Source organism: Mizuhopecten yessoensis, unplaced genomic scaffold (genome assembly GCF_002113885.1).
Source record: "Mizuhopecten yessoensis strain PY_sf001 unplaced genomic scaffold, ASM211388v2 scaffold4583, whole genome shotgun sequence".
Lineage (NCBI taxonomy): Eukaryota > Metazoa > Mollusca > Bivalvia > Pectinida > Pectinidae > Mizuhopecten > Mizuhopecten yessoensis.
This window is the reverse complement of record NW_018405619.1, coordinates 448771-466637: the sequence shown is the minus strand read 5'-3', so window position 1 is coordinate 466637 and position 17867 is coordinate 448771.

The following is a 17867-nucleotide window of genomic DNA, read 5'->3' as shown; positions in this document are numbered from 1 at the left end:
GTGATCCGTTGCTTCTTCTTCGTGGGCTTCTTCTTAACGTTGACCCAAAAGTAATAAATTGAAAAAAGTGAAAGAGCAATCACTTTTTTTCTTTTTCATATTTTCTTTTTGATTGTTCACATGTTAGAACACAGTGGAGAACATGACAATTATTACAACATTGTATTACATATTGTCTAACAAAGTAATGAATTCTCACTTTCTTTTCATTTTGTTTCTTTTTCATGTACAGTAACATCTGCTTGCGTTCTAATTGTAAGGTAGTAATATATTTTAGATATAATAAACATCGATAGAAAGAATGTGCAAAAACTGTGTTTAAATGAAATTAATCAATACTCAATACTATGCTGATAACGGCCGCCTTCGCTGTTACTTTGTCGGCTTTTGCCGGGGATATGACGAAATACATTGGTTTTCAATAAGCTTATAGTACAATATTGCAGAACGGACCCCGTCAACAGTAGGCGTTGTGTGTTTGCTATTGCATAAGGAAATGTATTTCTTTATGATTATGATACACATATTCACACTTTCGTTTTCAGGAGTGTCATCTATTCCGCATATATAAAGGAAATATTTGACCATGTAAAATCTATATCATAATTAGTTACAAATTGTTCTCTTAGAAATGACCATAACGTACGTTTAAAACAAATATATACCAATACTAAAAGGGAAAGAAAAGATAACTAAAGACTTTTTTACAGTATTAGTCAATAGACATCAGTCAGCGTTTCTCTATTTGCAGTACAAATATTACATACATGTATATCTGTTTCTGTAGTGTTCATTTTCATTAGTCTAGATTTTGTATAGATTATTCTGTGTATCATTTTAAATTGAAAAGATTGTGGTGTTGGTTGTGTCATTAACAAAGTCTTTAATGAAGAATATATTGTTTTCTGTCCACTTTTGATACAGTACATACTGTTTGTTTATCTTAATTTCATTGTTTAACCATAATGGTTGTATTAGTATTCCTGACTGGGTGGTGGGTGGAGCACGCATTTATAGAAGCTCATATTTTATTTATATTAGTCCTGAAAGGTTTGAAGTGATCTTCGGGGGCTCCTTTTTAGGGTTGACCTAATAGTAATAAATTAAAAAAAGTGAATGAGCAATGACTAGAATACAGATGGGACATAAGGATAATTTCATGATCATCATTAGCAATGAAAACAAAATATGGAACATTTTTGAGTTCAATGAAAAATGAAAATATCAAGTCCTAACCATTTGTCTGTTTTTTCGTTACATTAGACGCATTTAAATTATTGACACCTTTGATATCCCCAACCCTTGTACAGGTTTTGGTGCTTATCCAATGCCTCTGGGGTATGTGCCATTTCTGCGATAGGGACGTTTTGCTTTGAATGGGTGGGACAGCTTTTCATCCAAGCTTAATGTAATGACACTGGAGGTAAAGGGGGCCGATGCTTTGCATTCGCATTGTGAAGACATTATTGTGCTGATTCCTCTTTCTTCCTTTGTAGATAACTCAACCTGAGAAAAACAAACAGAAACCCCAGTAATTTTTTATTAAATCAAAAGTCAAATGAAAATGTGAACAATCGGTACAAGGAAAGTGTAGCTGCATATTGAAAATTAGTCTTATATGATAGAACTACGCACTTATGTAATTCCGTGATAGAACTGATTACATAGATACAAAAATATTCAGATAAAATTACGGTTAATGGATGACTCAAAGCTTATTCGTAAATCACAATTTATAATGGAATACTTCCAATTCTCTTCAAATATTTCATGGAATAATTTGTATGGTGTACAATACAGTTCCAAATAACAGGAACTAAATAACACCCCCTCCCTTCAACAAAAACACCAAACAAACAATAATACAATCAAACAAGAAAAGTGCTTATCGCAAGGGAAATTAACAGTTAGTTCGGTTTACTAATAAGGTACTTCCGGTTGGGCAATAAGAGATATAGGTCAATGGGTAATAAGGGTAGGGGGCTAATGTGTATGGATGTTAATCCATAGCAGTAAAAGGTTGGACGCTTATGAGTAGGGGCTAACAAGAAGGAGGGCAGACATTTAATGGCAGCAAGTAGGGATAACATGTATGGGGGCTCATAAGTAGGGGCTACAACTAAGAGGTGGTAACAAGAAGGAAGTTATTATGATGTAGCTAACGGCTAGGGAAGCAACAATTAGGGGGTTATCAGGAAGTGGGATAATAGCTAGATGACTAATAGGTAGGAAGCACATCAATATGAGTGTTAATGCGAGGCAGTTATGGTAAAGGGTTTACAGGCAGGGGCTACAAATAGGAGGCTAAAAAGTAAGGGGGAATCAGGTAACACCTAATGAATAGGAGGCTCATTGTTGTGGGTGTTAAATCTTGTTGTGGGCGATGGTGATAAAGATAATGGGCAGGGGTTAATTCATAGCTGTTAACAGGAATGTGATTCTTGGGTTAGGGGCCAATAGTTACAGGGGTCAACAAGTGCAGGGGCTTACAAGTGGGGGCTAAAACTAGGGAATTAGACGGCTTATTGGTATGAATCAGTGGTTAGGGGCTAACAGTAGCAGGACCAATATTGAAGGGGTTTCAGGTAGTAAGGGTGAACAGATAGAGGCTTTGGCCAAGGGCAAACAATGTTGTATAATCTTACCAGATAATAGCAGCAAACGGTTAAATTGCAGTGAAAACCCATTCAAAATGGCGCTCTGTATTGGTGTCAAGCGTGACGTCATTAGAACTTGGCGTCAAAAAATACGCTACAAATTTCCGCGCTTTTCTGATGTAGGAATATTTGCGTCGCTTGAAGTGAAAAATATGTAAGAAATAGAACATTCATGGTTTTACCGTTCAATAGGACATATTTATTCAATTGCATACCACGAATATGTGATAACAACAAAAACAGTATTTTGACAAAATGTGTCGTCGTAGAAGTCTTCATAAGTAGTAACTATTATTGAAAGGGGGCTTCAATTGACGCTTTAATCAAGAAAACAGTTGATATTTTATCTAAATATACACTGTCAAAAGAAATATTTGTAAAACGTTTGACAAAAGGCATCAATGTTATTTTATGTAAATCATGTTATGTCCCTTCTCTCGCTCAAAAGATGACGTTATTACCAAATCGTTGACATTAAAACGTGCTGTTAAAAATGTACATTTGCGACTTGTGGGACAATTATTGAGTGAAAATAGTGCAAAATTTAAGGACATTGAGCGTGAACAGAATTTTCTCAACGACAACAGCATTGCCATTGACAATTAATATACATTCTCTGTAATTATAATTAAATAAATTCAAGCATGTAGGATCCGTTTCCTGGATCCTGATTGTTTGACTGTCAGAAAGTCATTTTCTTAAAAACAATTGTTGTCCAGCAGCTTTGCTGCATTTTCTTGTTAATAATATCTCAATCCCTTTGATAATAATGTATATGTAATTACATTTGTGTGTATCTTCTTTCACCTGCGATACAGCCTGTTGTTATTTTACATATATTTGTCGCAATAATAACTCGACAAGAAAGATCTAATGTTTTTGTGTACATGTATGTCACTTTAAATAAAGTTTCTTGTATCGTGTATTTCGTATTGGTGCAAAACCTTTAATACACTAGTTTATATTCTCTCTGTAAACTGACAATGCATCATGTTCTGTATTAGTTCAATCCCTATTTTGGTACGGAATATTCAAACAGTGGACCTATCATTTTTCAGATAGATGTACATGAACGTAAAATATGTACTTATCATAATACATTAGGCTAAAGTAATTGCTTTGTGACATTATTCTTCTCATAACGGTGGCGATAAATGAAATAGAAGAAGTTTGTATATGTAAACAAATTGAAGATATTGAACTCTAAAAACCAACTAATAATTTGGTCACAACGGTTCACAGTATATTTTTCTAAATTTCTTATGTCGACGCATTTATATCTTTTTCGGCTTTTTCTAGCATGTTATGCTATTTTGATTAAATAGTTCGAATATCGAAATTTCCGTCTTCTTAATCAAACAATATTTGGCGTTGCGGAACGAGTTTTGCAACCGGCCGAAAAATTTAAAAATAGAAAAAAAACATGAGTCTAGATGAAAGAGGAAACGTATAAAAGTTCTGTGGTTGACGTTTGGTGTTTTCGAAATATCTTTAATCTTATTATTGCGGTCTATTTTGTGTGTGTTTTTCGGTTCTAGGGTTGCTAAAATATGGATTTCAGTTAAAATGATGATGTTTCCGACCCGCAATGAAATGTTCTGTAGATAAAAAAGGAGGAAGGCCGGTTCACCTGAGATCCACCCAACCCTTAGATCTGCCAAGGATAGAATGGTGTCAAGCACATAATATGACATTTAATGCATGTTTTATACATTTTATTACAAAGTAAAAAAATGAGAATGTATCTTAAAATTTCGTATAAGTCAGACGTAATTTCGAGTAACTAAGTCGAAATGCGGAGTTGTTATTTCAAAAATTCGAGTTAGTACATGTGACAAGAAAAACGTAATGTATATATTTTTCTACTTGGTCTTTATGCTCTTTTATAGGTATTTACTTTTTGACTTTAAAAACAAATTCATTTAATTATTGTACATGTGAAAGATGCAATTAAAACAATTTATCGAAAATGGCAACACAATGGCACGTTCAATTGTAAAGAAGTCGGCAGTCGTGTTTAAATGCAAAGAATATATTCAAACGAGGCTTGAACGTAAATCCTTAATAGTAGGTGGCGCTCTGCATCACATCTCCAATTCTATATTACTTAGTATGTTGTACTCCTTGGTGAAGCGACTGGTTCACACGTCAGCATTTAACTATATAACTATAACGTATGCACTTGTCTTGTTTTAATAGATCAATTTTACTGTACTTCACCTTCTCTCAAAAAGTATAACTCTGAACTTCCTTCGAACATAAGCATATCACAGGATAATTATGCATCCGACCAATCGACAATCGAGGAAACAATATCAATCGCTTAGTTGGAACCTTTTATTTTTTATACCGTCCTTCACATATCCACTTTGTTCATCGGTCTCCCATTTGTAAGCTCATTTTCATTAAAAAAATGACATTGGCGATTGTTATTTTCCTAATTTTCACAAGCATAATTATGACAGTGAAAACTTGCCGCGAATTTTCGAATATCTTTTTTTTTTTACTTATTTAAACATCCTTATTATATATTAGGAGACACGTAAGTCTAGTGGTAGGACACCGGGCTCGTGACCGAAGGGCTGCGTGTTCGAGTCACGGCACGGCGTTGTATTGTATGTTTGAGCAAGATACTTTATTCCGCTTGTTCCAGTCTACTCAGCTGTAAATGAGTACGTGGTTGGGCAGTGCTAGAATTGTTGAATGCTAGCTGTTAGCGCCGAAATGGCAACTCCGGCTGTATGCTCCCCAGGGAGTTGAGGAAGGTATTAGCTGGTTGCAAAGGCCCTATAACCACGGATAATAATTTGTGAACCGCTTTGAGACGACCTACGAACTAGGTTGTGATAAAGCGGTATATAAGAACCTCAAATTATTATCATTATCATTATTATATATATTCGCTCCGGAGGTAGTACCGTAGGTTTACACACACACCTAGATACGTCATACCAAAAGGACTTCACCAATCCATTCCATTGATTTTTTTGTACAAATGACTTGCTATTGAAATAAAGACAACAGGATGAAATGCGGTTGTAATGTACAACGAATGGATCTTATGAAATGTACTAACACCTAGCAGGTAAGTGCTTTCCCACTGGCATTATATGGGATTCGATTTTCTTATACCGTCTATACATGTACAGTGTAATATAACAAAAGACTATCTGTTATATGAAAACTCTGTTACAAAAGCAAATCGTATCAGGCTTTTAGATAGATGTGTGATATTCGGATGAGATACATTTAAGGAGTTTCATTTTATCACAACGTCCTCAAACTACTAAGCTTTCACAGAAGACAAATTCTTAGAAGTGTCTTGTTTCGTCACAATATTTTAACATATTTGTTAAGGCAGTTTCAAGGAATCAAATTGTTGAATGGTTTCTGTGTCGTCACTTTGCCTTCAAAGGAATAGAACATTCTGAAAATACTGAAGTACAACAAGTTTCTGTGGTCAAAATGCCTGCAACCCAGGTAAATTTCCTGGAAAGTGACATAAACGTTTCAATATTTATTTTGATTATTTTTTTTCAACTTTATGTATTTCCTGTTTATGGCGTTTCCATGAAATCTGCAACGTTCACATCAATGACGTCTTTAATCACCAATAAACGAATTGACACCGATTTGACCGTAGACAGATTGAATTATCAGGAACTCGATTGTATGTCGGATTGCTTACACGATGTCAACTGTGAGTCGGTTGGTTACCATGGTGATCAGAAGAGATGTCGGCTTTACAGTGTACACATTTCTGGAAACGGCGGTGTCGTTGAGAGTGGATGGGAATACTATTATATTCGAGAAGGTAAGACTAACAATTTATATTTGAAACCTAAAATCGAGGGATAATTTGTCAAAATGTCATTTGATTTCAATTTTTGGTTCGTTCTCTGCATCTACAATTTTTTTTCCACTTTTCCTTTAAGCTAGTGATTATTATGATTTCAACCATAGTATGACATCCGTATAACATCCTACTCCTTTGTAGGCTTGCCAATAACCCCGTAATAAAATGAGTCGTACACTATTTGCATGTCGCTTTTAGTTCATACTTATGGCTATACCTTCTGTCTGGTTTACTTTTTAGATATTTTTCTCTTACTCCGACACGGTTCAAATCAGTTACAAGGGTCGTGTGGTGCCTTGTTTCGTCGGACTTGTTGCACCATTTGCTGTTGGTGGATTGTGTTTCTCGACACACATATAGCCATCGTTTTATAATGACGCTGTTGTATGTTTTGTTTTCGTGTGTTGACATTGTGGTATGTTGTATGATTTAATATTGATTCCGTTATATACTTTAACCTTTTGTATTGAAATTTTGGTATATCTTAAGTCATTCTGTGTTTACGTCCTGGTAAATTTGTTACGTTGCTTGTTCACGTTTTTGTATATATCTAAGGTGTTAAAGTTTTCCTGTTTTAATATACAAGTTTGAAAGATGAAAGAAGATCGTCACTTTTCAGTATTGGTGTGAAATATTCAATGGGAGAACCAATACATTTCCTGTTTATTATGTTTTATGTTTTAGGCATCTTCAACGTCTAACATGTTACGACGTCCTGCAATGACCTTAAATATTAATAGGACGTTAAACAAAATAAAACCAAACTTATATGTTATGGCATCAAATATTCTAGGGAATAGATAAAATAATCTTGGTGCAAAATGATAATGAGCTCTCGCGTTTCAACAAATACACGTATTTGCTATTTCCTTGTAGATTTTAATACAAAAATGTGATTAAAGATGTAGTTAAGGAAATGCATTAATTAATATTGTTTATATGTTCAAAACAACTAACTCTACATCGTTTCATCTGCATTTGAACTGGGAAAACTGCTCTTTTGAATGTGTGAATAGGTCATCCTGTTGTGTTTATTCTCTCATACGAGTGTTTTCCTGATTTAACAGATTTCTGTCCAACTGAGAATTTCAATCACAACCGGACTCTTGACGTATGTTACACCACCTTCCAAGGATTAAATTCGTGTGCAAAATCCAAAACCATGTGTTCTAGCTTATCTGCGAATCTACTTACCGTGGACAGTCAGGCTAAACAGGATTGGACACGCGAGTTATGTGGTAAATATCAAAAATTAATAATACACACGCAAATTACTGTTTCTTCTTTATATATGTTTTAGTGGTAAATAGCCCACCTGACTGCGAAGTTCTGCTTTAACATTCGAAATATTATTGTGTAGAACGGCTGGTTTAATTTTAAATTTCAATTGGTTGAATTTAACTTTACGTTTTGTTTTGCCAAATGGACGTTGCACATATGAACGGAATACCTCGCCTTAACAGGCGGAGTGTTATCGGTTTCGAAAGGGGAAATAAAGGCAAAAACTCTACTCATTAAGTACAAGTAAAGGAATTTTAACCTGAGCTAGGCATACTGTGTAGACCTGTTTGACTGTCTAATAGTCACTGTATTCTGTGTTTCTCGCATTGTAAAATGAACATAATCTTAATTACCATCATGAGAAATTAATATATATAGTGCATCTTATTCTACGCGAGCTTTCCGGATTTTTTTCCCAATTTCGCTATATTGATCAACCAATTGTACCAAATCGCACATTTGTGCGGAGAGACGGGCAACGGGCTGAACGATTATTAAAGTGCATTATTCAGACCATGTGCGCATGATGTGCTCACGATGAACGCATGCTATTTTTGGTTTGGTGCGTTGTGCGGTCACACAACTATATATAACATATATTCCAGACTCGAAGTGACAAATATTTGTGTTCACTATGTCATACATTTGAATTGGTATCCCCCAATGTTTTCATTATTTATAAATATAGACTTAATTCATGACATCCTGTATTCGGAATGTGATTGATGTTTTTCTATTTTTCTCTGATAATTTGGTATTCCATTCATTTATTTATCAGTAAACAACAATATCGACGGGACTTTCTTTGACGCTTACCTGGAAAATATCGGATCAGCGTGGAAGATTGGCAGCACTGGCATGGAACCAACGTACACGTACTGGGACCTTGGTCAACCAGACCGTGTAGGCACTTGTATTGGCATGACACTCTACCACGGGTGGCGTTGGCATGATTACCCAAGTAGCTGGTCAACCGGGGTAATATGTGAAATCCGTCGCCCTTAAAACAGATCACTGCTAAACCGCTAAAATATTCAAATTGAAAAAAGAAACCCACGTGGTCGATTAAACATATACCACCATAAACGGGTTAATTGTCATACACCATAATGAATTTTGTTTGCTTTTCGTGATTTTATGGGGTTGATGACGCCAAGACTTTTGCTTAGAAGTTTCGTGTTCGTGTTCGTAGAATTGATTAATACTTATAGTTGAAGCCTTATGGATCGGGAAGTGTGAATACAAATTATAAAAGTCTTTGCCAAGGCATGGCAACCGAATTGACCGTCTGTAGCGGTAACAGAACGCAGAACAGACTTTTGTTGTTTTCATGTGCTCTTTGTGTCTGATTTCAGCACATGATAGATATTATATTCTATTGTTAAATTATATGCTATCTTTTTAATAACTTGGAGAAAAGATCAGGGCTATTCTTAAAGATCAAATATCCTGCCAATATGATTTTATATAAATTTTAAGCATACTGTCTGAATACTGAAATAGGTATTTTCATATAGCCTCGTAGAGTCACTTGGTTGATATTTATTGGAGAGATATAAAAAAAATCATAAAATATGTACTCAAGTAGGTCCTAAAACTATTTCCTGGGAAAATGATATTGTTTCTACAAATAGCAGTATTTCAGTTTGTGATTGAGAAGTTATATATAAGTATATTAAATCGTATTGATGTACCTTAAACACAATTCAACGTGTTTTACAATATCGTGTATTATAATAACTGCTATAATTCGATCTCTATAAAGAACTAACGGTGAAATTAATTTCATTTAAAAGTCTCTGTGATTCATTCTTATAGTTTTCAAATTCAGTTTTGTGTCAACGTATAATGTGTTAATGTATCTTGTAAAGTGTATTTATTGGATTTTGTCACACTTCTATTTGGTCTTTTATGCTAACCAACCCTGTACAATTTCACTCATATATATGAGTTAAGTCGGTCTTCTAAGAAAGGGAGGCAACCTCAATCAAACGATATATCTGTTGAAGCTGTGTCACAATTGTTGACTATTAGGTTCTGTGTCGGGATTGAGTTTACTAATAGTTCTCCTATTTCGTCTGAACTATTAATATCAAAACTGTCTGGATTGCAATACACAGTTGGGATAATTAAACTCAAATACCAACATTTCACAAATGGATGTTTAGGCACATCATTTGGGCAAAATTAAAAAAAAAAGTTATATAAGCTCTAAGCCTGTTTCAATCTCTCTGAAATTACATGTACATGTGTTTTAACCAAGTGTGATTATTGAACAAAATACTGTTTAAACACAGTGAGCAAACATTGAATAAAGTAAAAATTGTATTAATTATGCTGATATTGAAATATATATTTGATAAGATTTTTTAAAGCTTCATTTACATTCACAGTTCTTCAGTTTAATGACATGAATCTGATGAAAACTTTCGGCAAATCGATCTTGTACTCGCTTGCTTATCTTGCTATCCTAAGACATTTCAAAACTCCTTGTTGCAAAGGAGCTAAGTATTAACATTTTAGTGAAAATATATAATATGTTTTCGATCCAAAACAGAATACAAAATCCTAAAGTTCAATATTGGTAGACGTTTGTTTTAGAATACAGGTTTCTATTATTTCTAGAAATTGAAAATAATATCTCGTATAATGAGTTTGATGTTGAGCCATAGAATGTCTCGGCTTAAACATTGCAGCGATAAGTAAGACAGCTGTGGGTGTGTAAGGTCAAAATCCGTGGTATGCTTATACAACTGACATTCATTTAATGAGATCGCCAGTGTTATGACAAATAGAACATAAGCTGAATTATCCCCGGAGACAACAAGTCACCGTGAATAACAGGGATATAAGAGTTAAGTTTATCTTTGCTAGCAATAAAACCAACCAAGACTCACAGAGAATATCAAAACAGTCATTATCATCTTTTGCTATTCCTTCCATTTTATTAAACACTAAATTTTGAGACTTCCCTGCTTGTCGTTAAGCTAGATGTTTTTCTATTTTGCAATTCGATTTAGGATTTTTTTTTTTTTTTTTTTTAAATTGTAGATATCAGACAGCAATAACTTTAGGTAAAAAATATCCTTGGCTTTAGGTACTGGCATCATTTGAACTTCTATACTGTTTATTCTCATTAAAGAGAAGAGACACTCTGAACGAAAACAAAGTTATTATAGTGAAGCCTTATTGGATTTGTAGTAAACTGATATTTCCTACAGCATTTTTATTTTTTGTAGAAGGGGCGAAGATGTTAAAATACGAATTACATTGTACTTGTGTATATTTCCCTTCCATGATATAAATGGGATTTTGTCTTACCTTTGTAACCTTGTGGCATGTCTGAGAATGATCTTTTTATGCTTATAAAGACACTATCTTTCGTGTTATGAATAGTTCTGTACAGTTAGAGTTAGATAAACATGATTACCATTCATTACCTTTATGAAACGGGGAAAATGGTTTATCATACATAAACGTTAACTACACCGCTTCTACCCTATCATTAAACAAAAATTGTTGTAAAACACACAGTGACACAATAGCATAGTATGCATAGTTTAAATCAATTGTATATATCCTCAACAAATCCGCATGCAACTCGCTTATGTGGAAATTATATTTTTCAGGATAGGAAACGATGTATTAATAATATTTTTGTATTTTCAATGGCCAATCAACACAAAAGAGGTCATTAGGATCAATCAAAAGTAGATAAAGCATCTCAAAGATACGACATCAAAGGAACGAAAAGGTAAAAGACAAAGGCAAACTTGAATAGTAAAAGTGGCTCTGGATAGTGACATATTTTTGACCAAACCCAACACATTTTATGTATTGTGTGTTTAGAGCGTACGTACAAATAGACTATTGAACCAGACGCGAGGATGGTGATTGAACAACTTACAGATGAGGCGGCGAAAATATTGATTTTGACCATTAAAAGTTATTCAGAATGTTCAGCGCGTGTTGTTTTTGTATCTGATATGGAATGTTTTGCTGTCATTCTTCCATTCTTTGTATGTTCATAAGGTTGAGGTTAGTCTCGCGCCATGTCCTGCATCTCGTTGCCAGGGGAATAAAAGGGAGTTTTTTTAAACAAAAACCATTAAGACCTTTTGAAGTAATCAGCACACCTAGCACGAGGCTAACGCCTAACCCTAACCCTAACCCATTTTTCCAAAGGTTGCAAGCATTTTTTGTAAATAAATTAGCCATGTGATTTTTAATGCAAGGAATTAGATGGGTTCGGTGTTTAGACATCTACAATGTTCCTCCCGTATCTATTTACCATCACTAGGGAAGGCATATTGTTTGTAGCAGGTTTATTGAAACTTCCAATGTTTCGCTAAACACACTAGTTAAGATATAAAAATAGCCTAGCAAATTATCAGGTCCTTTTACTCTTATCTGTAGTAATTGTGATGTTTGTCTATACGTCTCTTGTTTAACATCAAAAGAACGAATAATACATATTCTTAAGCATGACAAAACGATTGTTTGATATTGAACTATTCAATAAGTATAGTGATAGCGGAATGATAATGCCAATGCATATATATATATATTTACAAATGGTACATTTATGCATGAACATAAGAGAGAAGAAATACAAATAACGCTACGAATCGATCTGACTTCCACACAACCAATTTCACGTCGGTCGGCAGCCTGTGTTTGTCAATTGCCCTAACTTTGCAATCGTTCTGCACTTTAGCCTCTAGCTGAATGTACCTGTATTACACTTGTGTCGTAATATGTATTCCTACGAATAATTGTTCCTCAGTTTGTGCGCAAATCAAACAAGCACTGTAAGTATCATTTGTTTCTGGTCGAACGGTTTTTTCACGCGATGCATTGCCGAATCTTGTCGACCTATTTGTACACCTTTGTGTTTTTATTTTTATGAACAATGGCGACCTCAAAGTCTCAACGATACTTATTTACCTTATTTTTCACAAATATATGACAGTACACTTGATGTAAATTATCGATAATGTCTCACAATAAACAATATTTACGATTATTCAAATACCATAGTGACAGTGCCGACGACATTGCCTTTGAATCCAGAAGTGGAGTCATGGCAACAAACGAGAACGAGATTTACACTCTGTCTCACACACAGGTAAAGATACTTGAAACCAAATGAGTCTCATATTTGTCTTTTTATTGTTAACAGCAGTACGTTTAATTGTAAATGTATTTGAATCATTGTCATACCATTGAAACAGAAACTAACAGAAGACACGTGGTTGTAATATATAACGAATTGATTTCTAGAAACAAAAATAAAGTGGTTTCCTATTTACAGTAGATTGGATTCGATTTTCTGACACAATTTTTAGTATCAACCAACCACCGTCTATCCTCGTTTTGACAAAGCAATGTCTACTAAACTTATGTTTTCATGTTGTCTAGCCCGTGGCCCCTTTATTTTATTTAGTAAAATTTGATTAAAAAATAATCGCTTCAACTGTATCTGATATTTTACAATGCCATGAAAAGAAAGAACTTTTCTGAAAGGTCAATACCAACACCAATATTTTCACATTGTAACTACAATCATGTTGTGAAATCTGTCACTGAGTGAGTCATGCAAATTTAGCGGTAGTTTTGTTTTAGCGGTTTTCACGCTATAAATGTTGCGCATTATTATCGATGTGCCAAAGTAAGTTCGTGTATGGTTTTGTTGCATATTTGTTCGGTGCGCCAATTCATCAATGCATTTATCGGTTACAATGTGATAATGCTTTAAGTTTTTGGGGCACTACGTCAGCTATATCAAGTTGATAGAATCACAAATCTCATTTGCAAAATTGTAAAACAATACTCCCTGTCATTCACGCGTGCTAATCCTGTTGTTTGTAGTTTTCACTTGTATGTTGGTGATATGGTATGTATTAAATTCTTAGGATTGATAACTTAGGTATATCTACTTGTTGAATGTTTCTGCTAAAATTCGGTTTTGTCTCTTAAGACATACTACATCTTGACGATTTTGTGCATGGTTACAAAAAAAAAAATAAAAAATATGCGCTCAAACCATTATTGAAAAAACTGTATTCCCCACGGACAGTCCCCAACGCCATTAAAATACCATCTATGTCGCATGAATTCATCCTCGGTATATTTATTGTGGTTCGTCGTTTTTCACCAACTAGTATGGAATATACAACGAAGTCAAACTAATGCAATAGGAGCAAGGAGGCGTTAGTTTGATACGAGTTGTGGTAATTTAAAGAATGGAAAAGTTATATAAGCACGAATATGCATGATCCATACAAAGGTGGTCATCATTAACTTTTTAGGGGGGATGTTTCCCTGTGTATTATGAAAGTCGATGATATTTGTTTGTTGACCCTGAGGTATATATTGGTTTGGGTGTTTGCACTCTGACTTAATTAGTCTATTATTGCTGGCGCGGCGCTTTCCTGATGCAATAGATTTCTGTCCGATGGAAAATTTCACTCACAACCGGATTGTTGACGTATGTTACGCCACGCCCCCTGGAACAACAACATGTGCTGAAGCTGCTACCATATGTTCAAGCTTGTCTGCGAGACTACCTACCATAGATAGCCAGATGAAACAGGACTGGGCACGCGACTTGTGTGGTAAATATAGATTACAATTAGTGAGCGGTTTTGCCATGACATTAGAAGCACTGCCTATCCAGAACGGCTAGGTCGAATTTTACATAATTTGTTTTTAGATGTTCCTCGTTTGGCTATTTGACCAAGGAAACAATAAAACCATCTACTTTAAGTACAAAGTAACCCTTTGCATAAAGTACAAGATAAGGAACTTGAACTATATTTCGGATAAATGATGCATGTGTCCTCCTGGAGAGGCAGGGTTTTGTTGAAAAAAACCCCAAAGGTAAATAGTTAAATTGTATTCCTTTTTACAAAAGAATTTACCATATTCGGTCTGAAGCATCATTAGGTTATAATATCGGAACTGTACTATTTACAACGATCGAGATCACGTAATGGAACGAGATAATGATGTGAAGGGAGACGAATATACTACTAGCGTTGCTCAATTGCGATCTAAACCCCTTAACCGTATATACAACTGCGTAGCATGAAAAATTAAAAAATCTAAAAAACAAAAATTGACACGGAGGAGATTGACTTTGCGAAAGAAAACTTAGGTCAAGGGTCATAACACGCAAATAGTCAAGTATAAATGTATAAGTGAACGTTACAATGATTAACACAATGCTTCTGTCATCTCCTGGGGACTAAGTCCTTGGTCGAAACATATTTGAGAACCCAACCCTATTTGCAAATGAAGTAGTTTGGTGAGAGCAAAACTGTCTTAAGCGATGATATTTACATAATAAAACATAAAGGTTAGCTATACCTGTCATATATGTCTTTTGTGTACATATTAAACATAATATGGGGCAAAGAAGTAATTCCAACAGTGTGGACAAGTTTAGGTTGTCAAATTTTCGGAGCGATCCGCTCCTTTTTCAAGACACAGTGAAACAGAACAGTTACATGTACATATACATCATATTACAAGAAGATAGAATTGATATACTATAATTGAAAATATAGCTTTTATATAAAACCAATAGTCCCCTCGGCTAAAGACAGCCGAAGGCAGCAATTAAGCTGAGAGCATCGCGGACAAGGAACGCTGATGTAGAGGACCTATTCTTGCGCAAGATGCACTGTCATATAAAGTGAGTCAACGAGAGATATCAAAAACGTGGAACATGTGCATTTGTGTGCATTTGGAAATCTGGCCCGGTAAATGTGAAAAATCTCCAATCTGCTACGGAATGTCTCATTAGTCGCCTCTCAATACTGCGATGGATCTAAGTCACAGCAGGGGGTCCCACTTAGTCGCCTCTTTTGGTTTGCAGGAATAATGCATGTGCCTCTATTGGTTTGCAGGAATTAAGCATGTAATTATCAAATAAGTGAGTGCAGGAGGAATAAGTAGATAAAATGGCTAAGATACTTTATAAATCTGCAAAATAAATCTGACAACGGCTGTTGGTCACACACACTGACATGAAGCAGCAGGCAGGCGAGATAGCAGACCAACTGTGCAGTAATGAATCATTAGGTCAAATGCCCCCTGGAAGGAAAACGAGCGGATGGCAACCGCCTATCGTTCGTTCATACTTCGAGGGTAGCGGGTTTGTAGATTGGTGATCCATGATATAATATATATAAAATTAAAAGGATCTTATTTTGACTGGTTTTTTTTATAAACTAATACGTGGTCTTACATCACCGGGTAATATAGATATGTTAATGTAGTCTATTATCAATTGATAACATGAAATATGGTATGTATTTTAGTGAGCCGTTATAATATATCTAAAAATAAAGAAAATAAAAACGGTACTCATTCACATCAAGGGTAAAATCCACGTAAACATTCCAATTCACGTGGCCATGCTTTTTATAAATGATATCAGTTAATTAGTAAGTATTAATTAAATAAGCATGTCTAATTGATCTAATTAAGACCCCCCCCCCCCTCCCGCGCTAACATCCGGGCTAACAAGAGTGATTCATATCGGTAGGAATATCTTGTTTAACATTTGTTGTAAAATAAAAAACTTTTCCTGTTGAAACTTTTATAATTAATTCCAAAATAATCAATTAAAAAAACACACGAATTCAAACACATTTAATACCTGACTAATATGATTCTTTTCCCTAACAGCGAACAAGAACATAGACGAGACGTTCCTCGATGCGTACCTGGACAGTAACGGACCTGCGTGGAAACTTTGGAGTACTGGCATGGCACCAACGTACACGTATTGGGACCCTGGTCAATCAGAAAACAATGGCGTTTGTATTGCCATTAAAGCCTTCAGCGGATGGCGTTGGCATGATTATCAAAGTTTTACGACCACTGGGATGATATGTGAAATCCGCCGTCCTTAAAACATAGCTATACTTAATATTCTCAAAAAGTATATCCTTTGTTTGGCTTACTGTGCTAACGACAAATTTTGTGTGTGTGTTTCCACTCTTAACAATTCTATTGAATATTCACAAATATGCAAATTCAACAGATAAATGAATGTAAACAAGTGCAAGGTCAAATAAAATGTACACAATACTTTCCCATACAGCATGAGGAATATCGAATGTTAACGAGCCACATCACTACTGGAACAGTGTAACTTAGCGACACTTACAAACGGGAAACATTATTGAAGGGTTACACAGACTTATTTAATATGAAAATGCAACCACAGGAAACAAAGCGAGTTGTTTAGTGTGCATTTTCTAAATTTACTTATGTATCATTGTAACTGCACTGGAGCTTTGTTATCCTAACGGCTATGGCTACCGTCAAACATCATATATTTCATTCGTGCAGCATTTCGGGTGTAAATACAATGATTGACCTTCACTCTAACGACGTATACGTAGTATCAACGCAGCTGACAAGGAATATTGTATGAAGCACGTAAATTTGTACACTGATACATATGTTGTTTCTCATGTTTAATATGCTATTTCGTCTGCTGCTAATTTATATGCTGGTTTACATGATGATTACCTGAATTCGGTAAAGTGGATTGATTTGAAGGCAGTCTTCCATGCTGATTTGTATGTTATTTTGATGCCGATTTGTAAACAAATTTGTATGGAAATTTCGTATGCTTATCAATATGTTTACATAGTGTTTGACGTGCTCTTTCATCTGCTGATTTGTGTGACCTTGATGTGGCTGTTTGTTTATTGTGTATTGAAATTAAATTAACAATAAAGTGTTATTTTGAATATTTTGTATTAAGGTGGCTCCACACTTTCGCAATTAACCAGCAAAATTCGTTGAAACTTTCATATAATGGTAATGCAACTATGTAGAGTTAATTTTATGAAAATCTAAACATTCCGATAGTTTGGGGAATTTTGGGAAAAAATACCAAAAAATTGGAATTTTCGTCAATTTTAATATTTTCCGTTTTTTTGAGTGTGTGACATTGTTCGGAAAAATAACAACACTAAAAAAATGAAAAGAAGCATTTCTAATTAACTCTACAAATATTTTATTTATCGCAAAATACGTAAGTGTTTTTT